This window comes from Elephantulus edwardii, unplaced genomic scaffold (genome assembly GCF_000299155.1).
Source record: "Elephantulus edwardii isolate Elephantulus edwardi_28Jun2011 unplaced genomic scaffold, EleEdw1.0 scaffold00109, whole genome shotgun sequence".
Lineage (NCBI taxonomy): Eukaryota > Metazoa > Chordata > Mammalia > Macroscelidea > Macroscelididae > Elephantulus > Elephantulus edwardii.
In genome coordinates, this window is record NW_006399859.1 from 4,145,323 (window position 1) to 4,157,246 (window position 11,924).

General features: G+C 44.1%; 1 protein-coding gene and 1 pseudogene across 3 annotated transcripts in view; both read right to left on the minus strand.

Moving 5' to 3' along the window:
- NAV2 (neuron navigator 2) overlaps positions 1 to 11,924 on the minus strand; it is a 948,472-nt gene that overhangs the window by 224,658 nt on the left and 711,890 nt on the right. The window lies entirely within an intron of this gene.
- LOC102863806 lies at positions 498 to 1,216 on the minus strand (annotated as a pseudogene).

Sequence of the window (11,924 nt, forward strand, 5' to 3'; positions counted from 1 at the left end):
CTTCCTTCCTTCCTTCCTTCCTTCCTTCCTTCCTTCCTTCCTTCCTTCCTTCCTTCGTGTGTAAAGGCCTTTAATCCTGAGAAAGAGCAGGAAGAGTGACAGGATAGGACCAAACCTTCAGAGGACGGTGGTGAGCCAGCCACTCCAAAGACCCTAAAACCAGATCCAGTAACAGAATAAATCAATATATTTACATTTAGGCTTGCCCTGGAAGCCCAGGGGGTTGGGGGTTAGCTCCCCTCACCTCCTCCTTCAATTCCTGCCCCCTCCTCACCTCCTTTCACTCCCTTCCCTTCTCCCGCTACTCCTTCCCTCTCTAGTGTCATCTCTTTTCCTTCTTTTTATTTTTCCTCTTTTCTTTTTTCCTTCTCCTTCTCCCTCTACATTTACTCCTCTCAGCCCTCTCAGCTGTTTTTCCACCGTCCAGGCCCTCAGCCCCGCCTCCCTCAGCTTCCGCCTCAGGGCTCGGGGTGCGGGGGGGAGGCAGGTAGCAGCCCTCAGCCCAGCGAGCACTTGTTGCTGTTCTTCTTGTCACCAGTTTTCAGGTCAGTATTGGGGGTCTTGTTGCTGTTTCCTGATCTCCGGCCTGAGGACTTGAGCAAGATGTCCCAGGCCAGGGAGCTGAAGGCCTCATTCACATTTGTACTGGACTTTGCACTTGTCTCGAAAAATTTGATTCCATGCTCCCAAGCCAACCTGTCAGCCTGCTCCCTGAGCACCTTCCTCTTGGCCTCCATGTCACACTTGTTTCTCAACAGGAGGCATGCACCCCAGCCGAGGCGTTCTCTTTGAAGCTCTTCGTCCAGTTCTGAATATTCTCAAAGGATTTCTCATCTGTGATGTCATATACTAGAAAAATGCCCATGGATCCACAGTAATAGGAAGTTGTTATTGTCTTGAATCGCTCTTGACCAGCCGTGTCCCAGACTTCTTCCCCTCTTTGTCCACAGTGCGGATCTTGAAGTCAATTCCAATGGTGGGATGGTGGAATGGAATGGAATGGAATGGAATGGAATGGAATGGAATGGAATGGAATGGAATGGAATGGAATGGAATGCAATGCAATGGAATGGAATGCAATGGAATGCAATGGAATGGTAATGATGTAAGTGGTGCTGAAGTTGTCCTCTGCAAAACGAATGATCAGACACATCTTGCCCACCCCCGAGTCCCCAATCAGCAGCAACCTGAAGAGGTGATTGTAGGCTTTGGCCATAGAAGACACAGGGGAGCGGGGAAGGGCCTATCAGCTTTTCTTATGTCCTCTGCTCCATGTCTATCAGAACAGCTCTTTCTATAAGTAATACTTTACCTAAAAGGTTCTGTTTGACAAAAGAATTACAGGACCAAAAGAGTATTAATAATAATATTGTTGTTAAGTGCCACGGAGTTGACTTCAACTCATCATAACCTCATGAGACAGAACAAAACTGCCCCTCATGGATTTCTAAAATGTCATCTGGGAGCTCTTCTGGCTTAGTGGTGAGGAGCTGTGCTGCCAACACAAAGGCATGCAGTTCAAATCCACTAGCTCCTTCCTGGGGGAAAGATTGGCAATCTACTCCTGTGTGATCTACAGCTTCTGAAAACCCAGTAGAGGGTCAGCCATGAGTTGGTTCTGACTCAGTGGCACATAACACAACAACAACAACAGTCTTTACAGGAGAGAATTGCTGGGTCTTTATTCTAAGGAGCTGCTTGGTGAATTTGAACTGTCAACCACTTGAGTTGTAGACTAATAACTTATTTTTTCCACTTTGTTGTTGTTGTTATATGCATCAACTCATTAAGTCATTAAGTGACTATAACTCATGAAAAAAGACTGTGTCACTAGAGTGCCTTAATAATAATAATTAGTAACATTACATGTCAACTGTAACAGCATGTATGGTGCATACATTTTCTGATACCTTCTGTGCCAAATCTGTATTTATTTATCTAACAACACAGAGAGGAAAGTAATTATTTTTCCATCTTACAAAGGCAGAAATGGAGGCATAAACACTTAGTATGTGACACAAGCTCAAAGACAGTAGAGTCAGGTAACTTTATTTCCAAGTCCACATACATTAGCTACATACAATTCTGTTCTCTCTAACCTGGAAAAGGAACACTAAACTGGACTCGCCAAATCCACCTCTTCTCTGGGTGCAGGTCAGAGTACTTCCATCAAGACTTCTGTCAACAGCTTCCAGAGATTTTACAGCAAAGTTCTCCAACCTTTAACTCCTTCCCCGAGGAAACAGAGAAATTCTTCCCTCCAGGAGGTTCTTTTTAAAAATGGGCATGACAAGTAGTTTAGCAATCATTTAGAAATGGGGTTTTGTTCTTTAAGATTGAGAATGCTGCCAAATTTTCATCTTTCTGCTGTTATTTTTTCTGTCAATCAGAATCAGAAGCCAACAAAAGGACTGGCTTATTCTATTTCTCTGGGGGAACCATCACAGCCATGGAGAGCTGAATTAGACTATTATTCACTATCTGTGACTGCATTATCCAAACATGCAGGAAGAAAAGCAGTCATTTGTCCTGATTCTACCAGGTCTATAGACACTTGTATCAGGTAGATCAAATCATTTCAAGCTTCACGGATGTTACTGATCACACACAGCCCTTTCACACTTCTGAGCCTTTTCACCTGACAGTTGTCTTCTTAATGGAAAAACCGAATCCTTCTTTTGAAAAAAAAAACAAACTACACGGAAGTAGAAGATTCCCTTAGAGCCTGCTCAAGTGGCGTGCTCGCCCAGGGCAGGAAGCGACTTCCTCCAGGTGTCTCCTTTATGGAACAGACTAGCCCGAGACAGCTGGGGACAGACTGAGTAATCAAAACTAGATCACTCATCGAGGTCATTGCTAGGAACTCTTCTGCAAGACTTTTTAGAATCTGATCATCAGGATGAGGTGTGAGGAATGCTGAGGTCACTGTCTGCTTTTGTCCCATGCTGCTCTGACTATTTTAGAATTATGCAACTTTAGAGCTTGGTGGACAGTTCAAATCCTATTTAATAGCACAGTAATTTGGAGCTAGATACTTAGGCTACCTGATCCCTAGTTTATCCATAAATAAAAAAATCAATACTAGGAATGTCCATGTACTGAATGCCAGCTGTATGCACTGTACTAAGGGCCAGAAAGAATTTCATTTTATCAAATCTCATAACGATTAATTTCACGAATTTACAGAGGCATTTTCTGAAGTGGATCACTGCTCACTGAGGTTATTAACTCGTTCAAGGTCAGGGCTAGTCCACAGAGGAGTTAAGAACTGCACACCCAAAGTCCATGGTCTTAATCAACAAGCTCTACTAAATGAAATTGGTGAGCAAAGCTTCCCTCCTTGCTTGTGAGCATCAAATGCATAATGACGTGGAAGTTATCACCAGTGCACAAAGCTCTGCATTTAAGTTCTGTTTTACCTCCCCTTCCTAACATGTAAGGAGCCCTGTGCCTTAGTGCTGCCTATCATATGGGACTGCTAAACGAGACGTTGGAAGTTTAAGTTCACCAGCTGCTTCATGTGTCTTGTAAAGATACCCAACCTTACACAACAAGGTCCTTATGATCTGGAACCACTTTAAGGCCAATGTGTCTTCTTAATATTTGGCCTTTGTGGCCTAGTGAGTAAGGAGTTGTGCTGCCCACTTAAAGGCAGTGGTTCGAATCCATCAGCTGTTCCACAAGGAAGATGGGCAATCTCCTCCTGTGCTTTAAGTGCCTCTGAAAACCTGCTGGAGGGCCACCAGTGGGTCCGTTCTCAATCAATGGCAATGAGGCTCTTCTAGAAAACAAGGCAGGATGTGGGGGTGGAGGAAGGAGGAAACCGTGCAATAACGACTCTTTTGAAACAGAAAAGCAAACTGGGGAAGGAGGTAAGGAGAAAAATGTGCAACAATGAATGAATGGAAATTCAAGTTTTCCATAAACTTGCATTACGGTATTCATAAAAAATTAAAAAAAGAAAGAAAACAAGGTAGGACAAGGTCTCAATCTGTAGTTTACCCTGACAGTCCACAGACAGCATCTAACAATGAACTGACGTGTGATATTGTTAGTTGCTTTAGAGCCAGTTCTGAGTCAGGTTTACCCCAGAACAGAATAGTGTTGGCTCCTGGGCCAGCTCCTTAATTACTGGTGTAATTACCGGTGATGGAGTCCGTTGCAGGGGCCATTAAGTATTTTGAGTGTCATCCAGCAAAGGCAGCTCATTTTCTAGTACCGTCTCCCACAGAATTCTTTTTGTGATCCCTTGGATTTTTATTGGCCACTTTCTGGAGTAGATCATCAACCCCTTCTCTCTAGGCTGTCTTAGTGTGGAAGCTTTGCTGAGACTTGTCTACCACAGGCGGGGACCCTGCTGGTACAGGAACTGTCGGTGGCATGGCATACAGCGTCACAGCCAGACACAGGCCACTAAAATCTGACAAAGCAACAGACGGTAAGGTCAGGGGTACCAAACGTTAGTGGCATCACCTGCTTCTATAAGTAGAGACACTCAGAAGGCCCTCTGAGCTGGCTCTACAGGGGAAGACAGCAGTGACCCTCCTGAGCCCCTGTACATCAAAAGTACCTGGCTTGGGAGTGCCTTCTCTGTGACCCCACCCAGGCTGACTGCAGAGTTCTGGCAAGCTCCCCCTGGTCCCAGCCTGAGCCAGGCCTTGTACAAAGCAAGCTGTGGCCCTTTTGCTTGTCCAGCTCCCCAAGCCTGCTGGACAGAGCCCCACTAACACAAAGCTCTCAATGTTTAGGGGGATGACTCAGTCACTCCTGGCAACTTCAGCTTTGTTTCTGTAAGACTCAAAGGACTTGTCACATGAGTGACAGTGAACAAGGACTGAGGGCGCTTCTCACCCATATGCCAAGCCATGGGATATAATGTGGAAACTCAGCTTGCTCACAAACCAGTTTAGAGGTTTTAATTCAAACTCACACATGCCTAAGCATATTACAAGTTGTTCCAGGGGAGTTTTGTCATTTTGAATAATGATTTCTGGATGCACAGCAACTAGGGATATGACTGGGAAGAGAAGACAGTTGGCAATATCGCCTCATAATCCTAAACCAATCATAACATTTAATGTTTGCTCCCCACCCATCTTAACCTAGGCCTCAAACATTTTAAAAAATGCTTCTTTTGTTCTAGGTAGTTTTCCAAGGATTGGGGGAGGCAGCAATGAATATACGACCTATGACCACAACAAAGAGCTCTGGGAGCATGGTGGTAAAACATTCTACTGCTAACCAAAAGGTTAGCAGTTCAAATCCAACTTCTATTCAGTGGGAGAAAGATGTGAGCAGGCTGCTTCCTAAAGACGTAGCCTTAGCAATCCGACTCTGCCTTACAGGGTCACTAGGACTTGGGGTAACTTGAAGGCAGTGGCTTGGTTGGTTCTCAGAGTCCCAAATCTTAGTGGAGAGCGAGGCCACAAAAGCAGAAGCAACAAAAGAGTGAAAAGTTGTGAGAGAAATGTGTGTAATGGAGCTGTGAACCTTTGGCAAGTAAGGGTCATGGAAGTCATTCAAGCCATATTTTAATGCTCCCTGTAGGAAACCTTTTAAATGGAATTCTTTAAAATTATAAAAAGGAAGCAAAGTATCCAGATACATGCACTGGTAATGAAAATAAAACTCAGGAGAACAAAAGATATGGATTCTCCCATTGATTAGGATAAAGTTTGGTCGGCCAAATGTATTCATGATATGTGGGATGTGTCCAAAGATGAGAAGGTCAGAGCATATCCATCCACACAAGCTGGATGAAAAATGGGATGTACACCTCACCCAGAATGTTGTTTCTTCCCGGCTCACCCAGTGAGCGTATACCCGTCCTCAGTCAGATGCACGTAATGGATTTATTTCCACAATAAAGAATCCATACATGTCACCTCCCGAGGCTTGCTGGAAAATACTGGCATGAATACTTTTTCATTTTTTCCCAAATTTGGCCGAAAGGCCAGAAATAGCCCTGATGGTTCAAACAACAGTAAAATGGACTCTAGTCACTCTCAACTGTCAGTCCAAAGTCAATAGTTCAAGGTAAATGACAGAAACTTCATATCAGAAACCAAAATGTGTAATAACAACAGGAGAAAGAGTGACACAGAGCCAAAGGCAACTCCATCCTTCTGATGTGAGGCCTCATGGGCCCTGACGGTGCCATGGTTAAAGACCCAGCTGCTAACAGAAAGGTCAGTGGTTTGAATCTACCAGTGAGCGCTTCTGTGGGAAGAGACCTGGCCATCTGCTCTGGTAAAGATAAAGCTTAGCACGTGCTCGGGGGCTGTTCTGGGCTATCCTAAAGGGTCTGTTCTTTAGAGCTGTGACAGAATAAACTTTTATGTTTTGAGTCAACCCAGTAAGTGGCAATTTGTTATAGCATCCCAGGAAACTAATATAGTCAGTTAACACCAGAAATAAAATCCTTTATGTTTTATATGTATTGATCAGCATTCCCCAGCCCCAGCCCCCACCTGATCCCTTGAGCACGTTATTCCATTTCCCCTCCATAATAAAACTTGATCTAATTGAAAAATCTATGTGATGCTTTAGACTGCATTACAGACATCAATATCCATTACTGAAAATCACAGATAGAGCTTCAGATATTATTTAGAATTAGGATAATTTGTCTCCCAGTTAAATACTAGAAGTTACTGCCTTTGGGGTTATACATGGAAAGTTTCAGCTTGCTGTCCAATCATTTGCCCTTTTTGGTTGTAATCACCAGTATCAGTTAAGATTTATTGAGCATATCTTGTGTACAGGCACTGTGATAAATAAGTACACTGCCTAGTTTATTCCTCACCCTTACCCTGTGAAGTGGAAAGTTCTGTTTACCCATTGTAGAGATGAGGAAACTCAGTCTAAGATAATGCTTTTTGCCTCTAGCAAAATTCCAGTGTGTCTAGCTCCAGTGTCTGAACTTGTTCTCTTATTCTCTCATTAATTTATTCATGTTAATGACAAATATTATTTAAAGTATAACAAGTTTCATATCTGATAAAGAACAGACTAGACAGTAGGACTATACAGTAATAGATTACTCACAATGGCTTTCTAGACATTGGCTTTGACTTTCACCATATGGCAGGGCAGGACTAGGCAAATATTAGGTATTTGGGTCCCACCAAGTGACTGGATAACTTGCTATTATAGTAAAGAATATCTTTATTTTTGGGGTATCTTTTTGGGTGGGAGTTTGCAAATAAGATGTTGTATACTGTTAACATGGGGATGATCGGCATTGCCATCCCACCAGGTTTAAACTGATCAAGCTCAGGAACAGAAGATGGGAAGCTCACTACCATCAAGAATGAAGAAACTGAACGGAACGTCTCTTGGGCCCAGCGTGCCCCACATAGGATGGAGTGATACGGAGCCCGGCAGCATCCACAGCAGCAGCACTGGTGGCAGTCAACGTGCACAGCACCAGAGACCCGTGTGACACGCAGCCGCACTAGGGCCGCTGACTTACAGGGCTGGAGCCAATGCCTTCAGCGCTCAGCTAATGGGTGTTTCAAGTAACAGATTAATTGAAGAAACTAACACATTGAAATTCACTTGACTACAATTTCTCCCTTCTCATTAACAGTATAGTTGGTGTTTTTTCTTTTTCTTTTATGGAAGTCATAAAACTTCTAATGGGAAGATTCTCCTGATGTCTCACTGAAAACTGAACCACTCAAGGTGAACTGCAGGATCAATTTTATTCACTGAAAAAAAATTGAGCAGCTAATATGATGCTGAAAAGACTCCAGTGCTACTCAATCAATTTTGACTCACACAATGTAGGAGAAAGTAGAACTGTCCTATCGGGCTTTGAAAGCTATTAATCTTTATGTGAGCAGACTGTCACATATTTCTTCCATGGAGCAGCAGGGTTCAAACTGCCAAGCGTTCAGTCGGCAGCCAACTGCTCAACCACTGAGCGAGCAAGAATCCTTACGCTTTCATTGTTGTTAGTTGTGTGCCTTTGTGTCAGAGTCAACCCACAGCTGGCCCTCCAGCAGGTTTTCAGAGGCAGTTAATCGCACAAGAGAAGACTGCCCATCCTTCTTGCGTATGCTATCAACAACAACAACAATGAACCCAAGCCCACAGCCATCAAGCCATGTCCACGTCATAGTGACCGTCCACTGGGTTTCTGGGCCTGTAAGTCTTTACTAACGGAGACGGCCCATTCTTCTCTCTCAGAGCAGCTGCTAGACTTGAACTGTCAACCTTTTTGTTAGTAGCACAACCTATACGCCACCACAGTTCCTTGGGCTAACACAGTCTGTTAAAAAAGAATGACAATTTGGCAACACTTGAACGTAAGGTTTATTCTGAGCAGCTATTCCAAACGTACATGGTGCTGTTTATGGAGCTGAGTACAGCTCAGAGAGACCCTATGGACAACAGATCGGAATCCTGTCTAACCCTGCACCAACCTCATCCTTTCTGACATAGGCGAGCATCATTGTTGCATTTACTGTGTCAGTCATCTCACTGAGGTTCTTTCTGTCTTTCGCTGACTCTCCACCTTTCCACACATGATGTCCCTTTCCAAGGAATAGTTTCTACTTAATAACATTTTCAAAGTACGTGAGGCAAAACTTTGTCATCTTGTCTCCGAAGAGCGTTCTGGTTACACTTTCTCCAAGATATATCTCTTTTTGTCTTTTGGCAGTCCATGGGATGTATAGAACTCTTCTCTAACAATGGTCCAAAGGCATAGATGATTCTTCTTTTGTCATCCTTATTCATTGTCCAGCTCACAGATGCATAGCAATTGATTAAAAAGATCATGGCCTGAGTCAGGCTTCAAACGGGCATCACTGCTCCTTAGTAATCTGGAGAGGTGCCTGACTGCAGACTTTGGGAGAAAATGCACATAGGGAAACAACAAGTAGCTTAAAGCAGCAAGGCACAATGAAGCATAAACAGAAGGTTCGAAATGCAAATGTACTGCTGTCAGAAGAAACTCGTAGCTGAGCCCTTGTTTTTGGCTTTGACAAGACAAGGTTTTATTCAGCGTTGTTTGCTTTGGGGAGCCCTTGTGGCCTAGTCCGTAGAAAGTTGTACTGCTAAGTCAAGGCCTTGCCTCTCTGGTGGTTCAAAACCTCTGCAGGACAAATATGGGCAATCTCCCATGGGATATGCTGTTGTAGTTGTTGTTTTGTTATTGTTGTTATTGACTGTCTTCTAGTTGAGCACAACTCATAGCGACCCTATGAACAAAAGGCCTGAAGCCCCTCTACAATTATCAACATTTATCAAAGTTCATAGAGTTTCCAGAGGCATGTTGTTTAGGAAGTAGATGCCACTATAGTTCCCTAAGCATCTGCTGGAGAGTCAGAGTTGTTCCAGCTCCATGGCAATTCCTCTTGGGGCTTAGTTATGTTCGGTGCTGGAGCCTATGCAATCATACCCACAGGAGGGCAGGGAAAGCAGAGGGATAGGAAGGTGCAGCAGTGGTCACCACCTATCAAGTGTTCATATATGGCTGAGGGACACTGAAGCTGAAAGCACCCAGTGAGGGAGCTGACTGCCCAAAGGTCACCTTAGGAATGAAGAACCTTCCTTCCTTCTTTTCTGTCCATCTGCTTCATACACTCAGGAAAAACCACTGCACTGACTTCCATTCTCTCAGGGAAGCCGCCGCACCAACCTGGCTTGCAGCTCGGCACGGCACATGAAGGCAACAACCATTTACACATCTTACTAGCTTACAGTCTGAAGACTTTCTGACTCTCTGTCTCCATGAAAGAAACAGTGCCAAGGTTTGGTGGGAGCTTAAGAAAGCCAGCCAGAGACCCAAGAGACAGGAAGAGAACTCCAACAGGATGGCCAGCATCAGAGGACTGAATGGAGGACCCTCCCCAAAGGGCATGTCCAAGTGCATGGATGGAAGCACTGGCTAACGTGATATTCCTGACTGGGGCGGATCTCTCACGCCTGAAATCGTCAGCAGGAAACAAGAAAGACAGATGGGGGAGGCCTTTTAATGTCCTTATTAAATCACCAAACACAAATATACAGAATGTACTGGGCAATGCATCCCTCTCACTGAAAAGAAGATGGAATTGGGCATCCTAAATGATTTCAGGCCTGGTTATGTTACAACCAACAGGGCAGGCTGATTCAAACCTGCTGTTAATACAAGTACAGGGAAGAAAAATGCCAACTATTCGGCAGCTGTCTAGCCGGAATCCTGGAGGAGCTGCTTTCCTGACGATGCTGATGCTCAGAAACAAGCGGAGCTGCCCGAGCAGGACTTAAACCAAATAAACCTGCAGGATATCAGTTCGGGGGAGAGCCCTAAAATAGCAGCCAGGAATGCATGGCTTGCCTTGGACAACTTAGATTACACCCCCTGCCCTTGCCTTTGGTAAAACTGTGCACTAGAAGTCCATGTTTAATCTGGTCTCCTCCAAGTTGCCGATACATTTTCAGCTCATAGGAGACTGTCAGCAAGCAAACGTGCTGGGGAAGCAGAATGCTCTACTGGGGCTGGAGTGGAGAAGGGTACAGAGTTCAGAGTCTAGGGCCCTGGGGCCGAGAAGATACATGTCTGTAGGGACATTTGCCCAGGAATGAGGGATTAATTCCAGTGAAAATAATGGAGTGATTGTCATGTAGGTGAAGCCCTTGAAACAAACCGTTAAAAGGTGCATCTATTCATTTAAACCCAAACCCTAGTCACTGTTTAATTGGTTCTCACCCAGGCAGAACTGTGCTCTGGATTTCAATGGCTGCTTTTTCAGGCCTTTCTTCCAAGGAGTCTCTGGGTGGATTTTTAACTTTCCACCTTTCAGCTGGCAGTCAAGCCTATGAACTGCTCTCACTGCCTACGCCGGTGAGTGTCTGTATTATGCCAGGTGCCACAGACACCAAGATGCACAATGACCAGCCTCACAGGACAGAGGAGCTTAATATTCAAAATAGAGCTCTTCAGTCCTTTTCCCATTTCATTTATTTAAGATGCTAGTGACCAGCAGCACAGACATTAAAGTCCACGTGTTTAAGTGGAGTGTAAACATTTGCTCAAATCTGTGGGTGTTTGAAAACAGAGTGGCTTTTTTTTAAGAGATAGGGAAATGCATAATAATCACATTTTCCTGGCACTTATTCTGTACACAGAGGGGCAAAAAAAATGTCTTAGAATCCAGATGTAAATTCCATTTTCTTTCTTCTTTTTTTTTCTTTTGCCAAACATTAGCCCTGGCTTATCTTGTGTGTGACAGTTCACTAATCTTTATTTAATGCGATAAAGTTAAAGAATTTTCAATAAACAGCAATTTCGATAAAATGTCAGGATGTAAGCATCAAAAGAAGTTACTCATTGGAAGTCTAACCAAGTCAAGTTCAATGATGAGATCCCTACGATCCATTATCCTTATCCGGCGGAATCACCACGGTAGCTGTGGAAGTAATCAGACGTTATTATCGCTGTGCTAACAAAAGCAGAGCTAGATGCCTTGGGCTAAGAGACACCGAAAGTGGCCCAGGATTTCATCACCACAGAGCTCTGTCAATTTTCTCATGTCCACAGACCAACCTTTCACCGCAAGGTGGTATGGTCTCCCGTTTACTGGAAGCCGACCAGGTAAATAAAGCTCCCTAGGCAGGGCCTTCAAAGTGTCTCTACCACCTCTGCTGTTCTGTCCCCAGGCTGGGCAACTTTTTATTCTATGTCCTATGTCCTGACTGATTTATGTGGGCAAACAGGTCACTCACAGATCAAGATCAATTTGGGATTAACTATGCTGGAGAAGAGTAATGAACATACCATGGACTGCCAAGAGAATAAAATAGGTCTATCATGGAGAAGGTGAAACCAGGCTGCTCCTTGGAGGCAAGGATTTGGAAACTCTGTCTCACATACTTTGGACATGTTGTCAGGAGGGGTCATTTCTTTTTTTTAATTTTTTTCTTTTTATTAT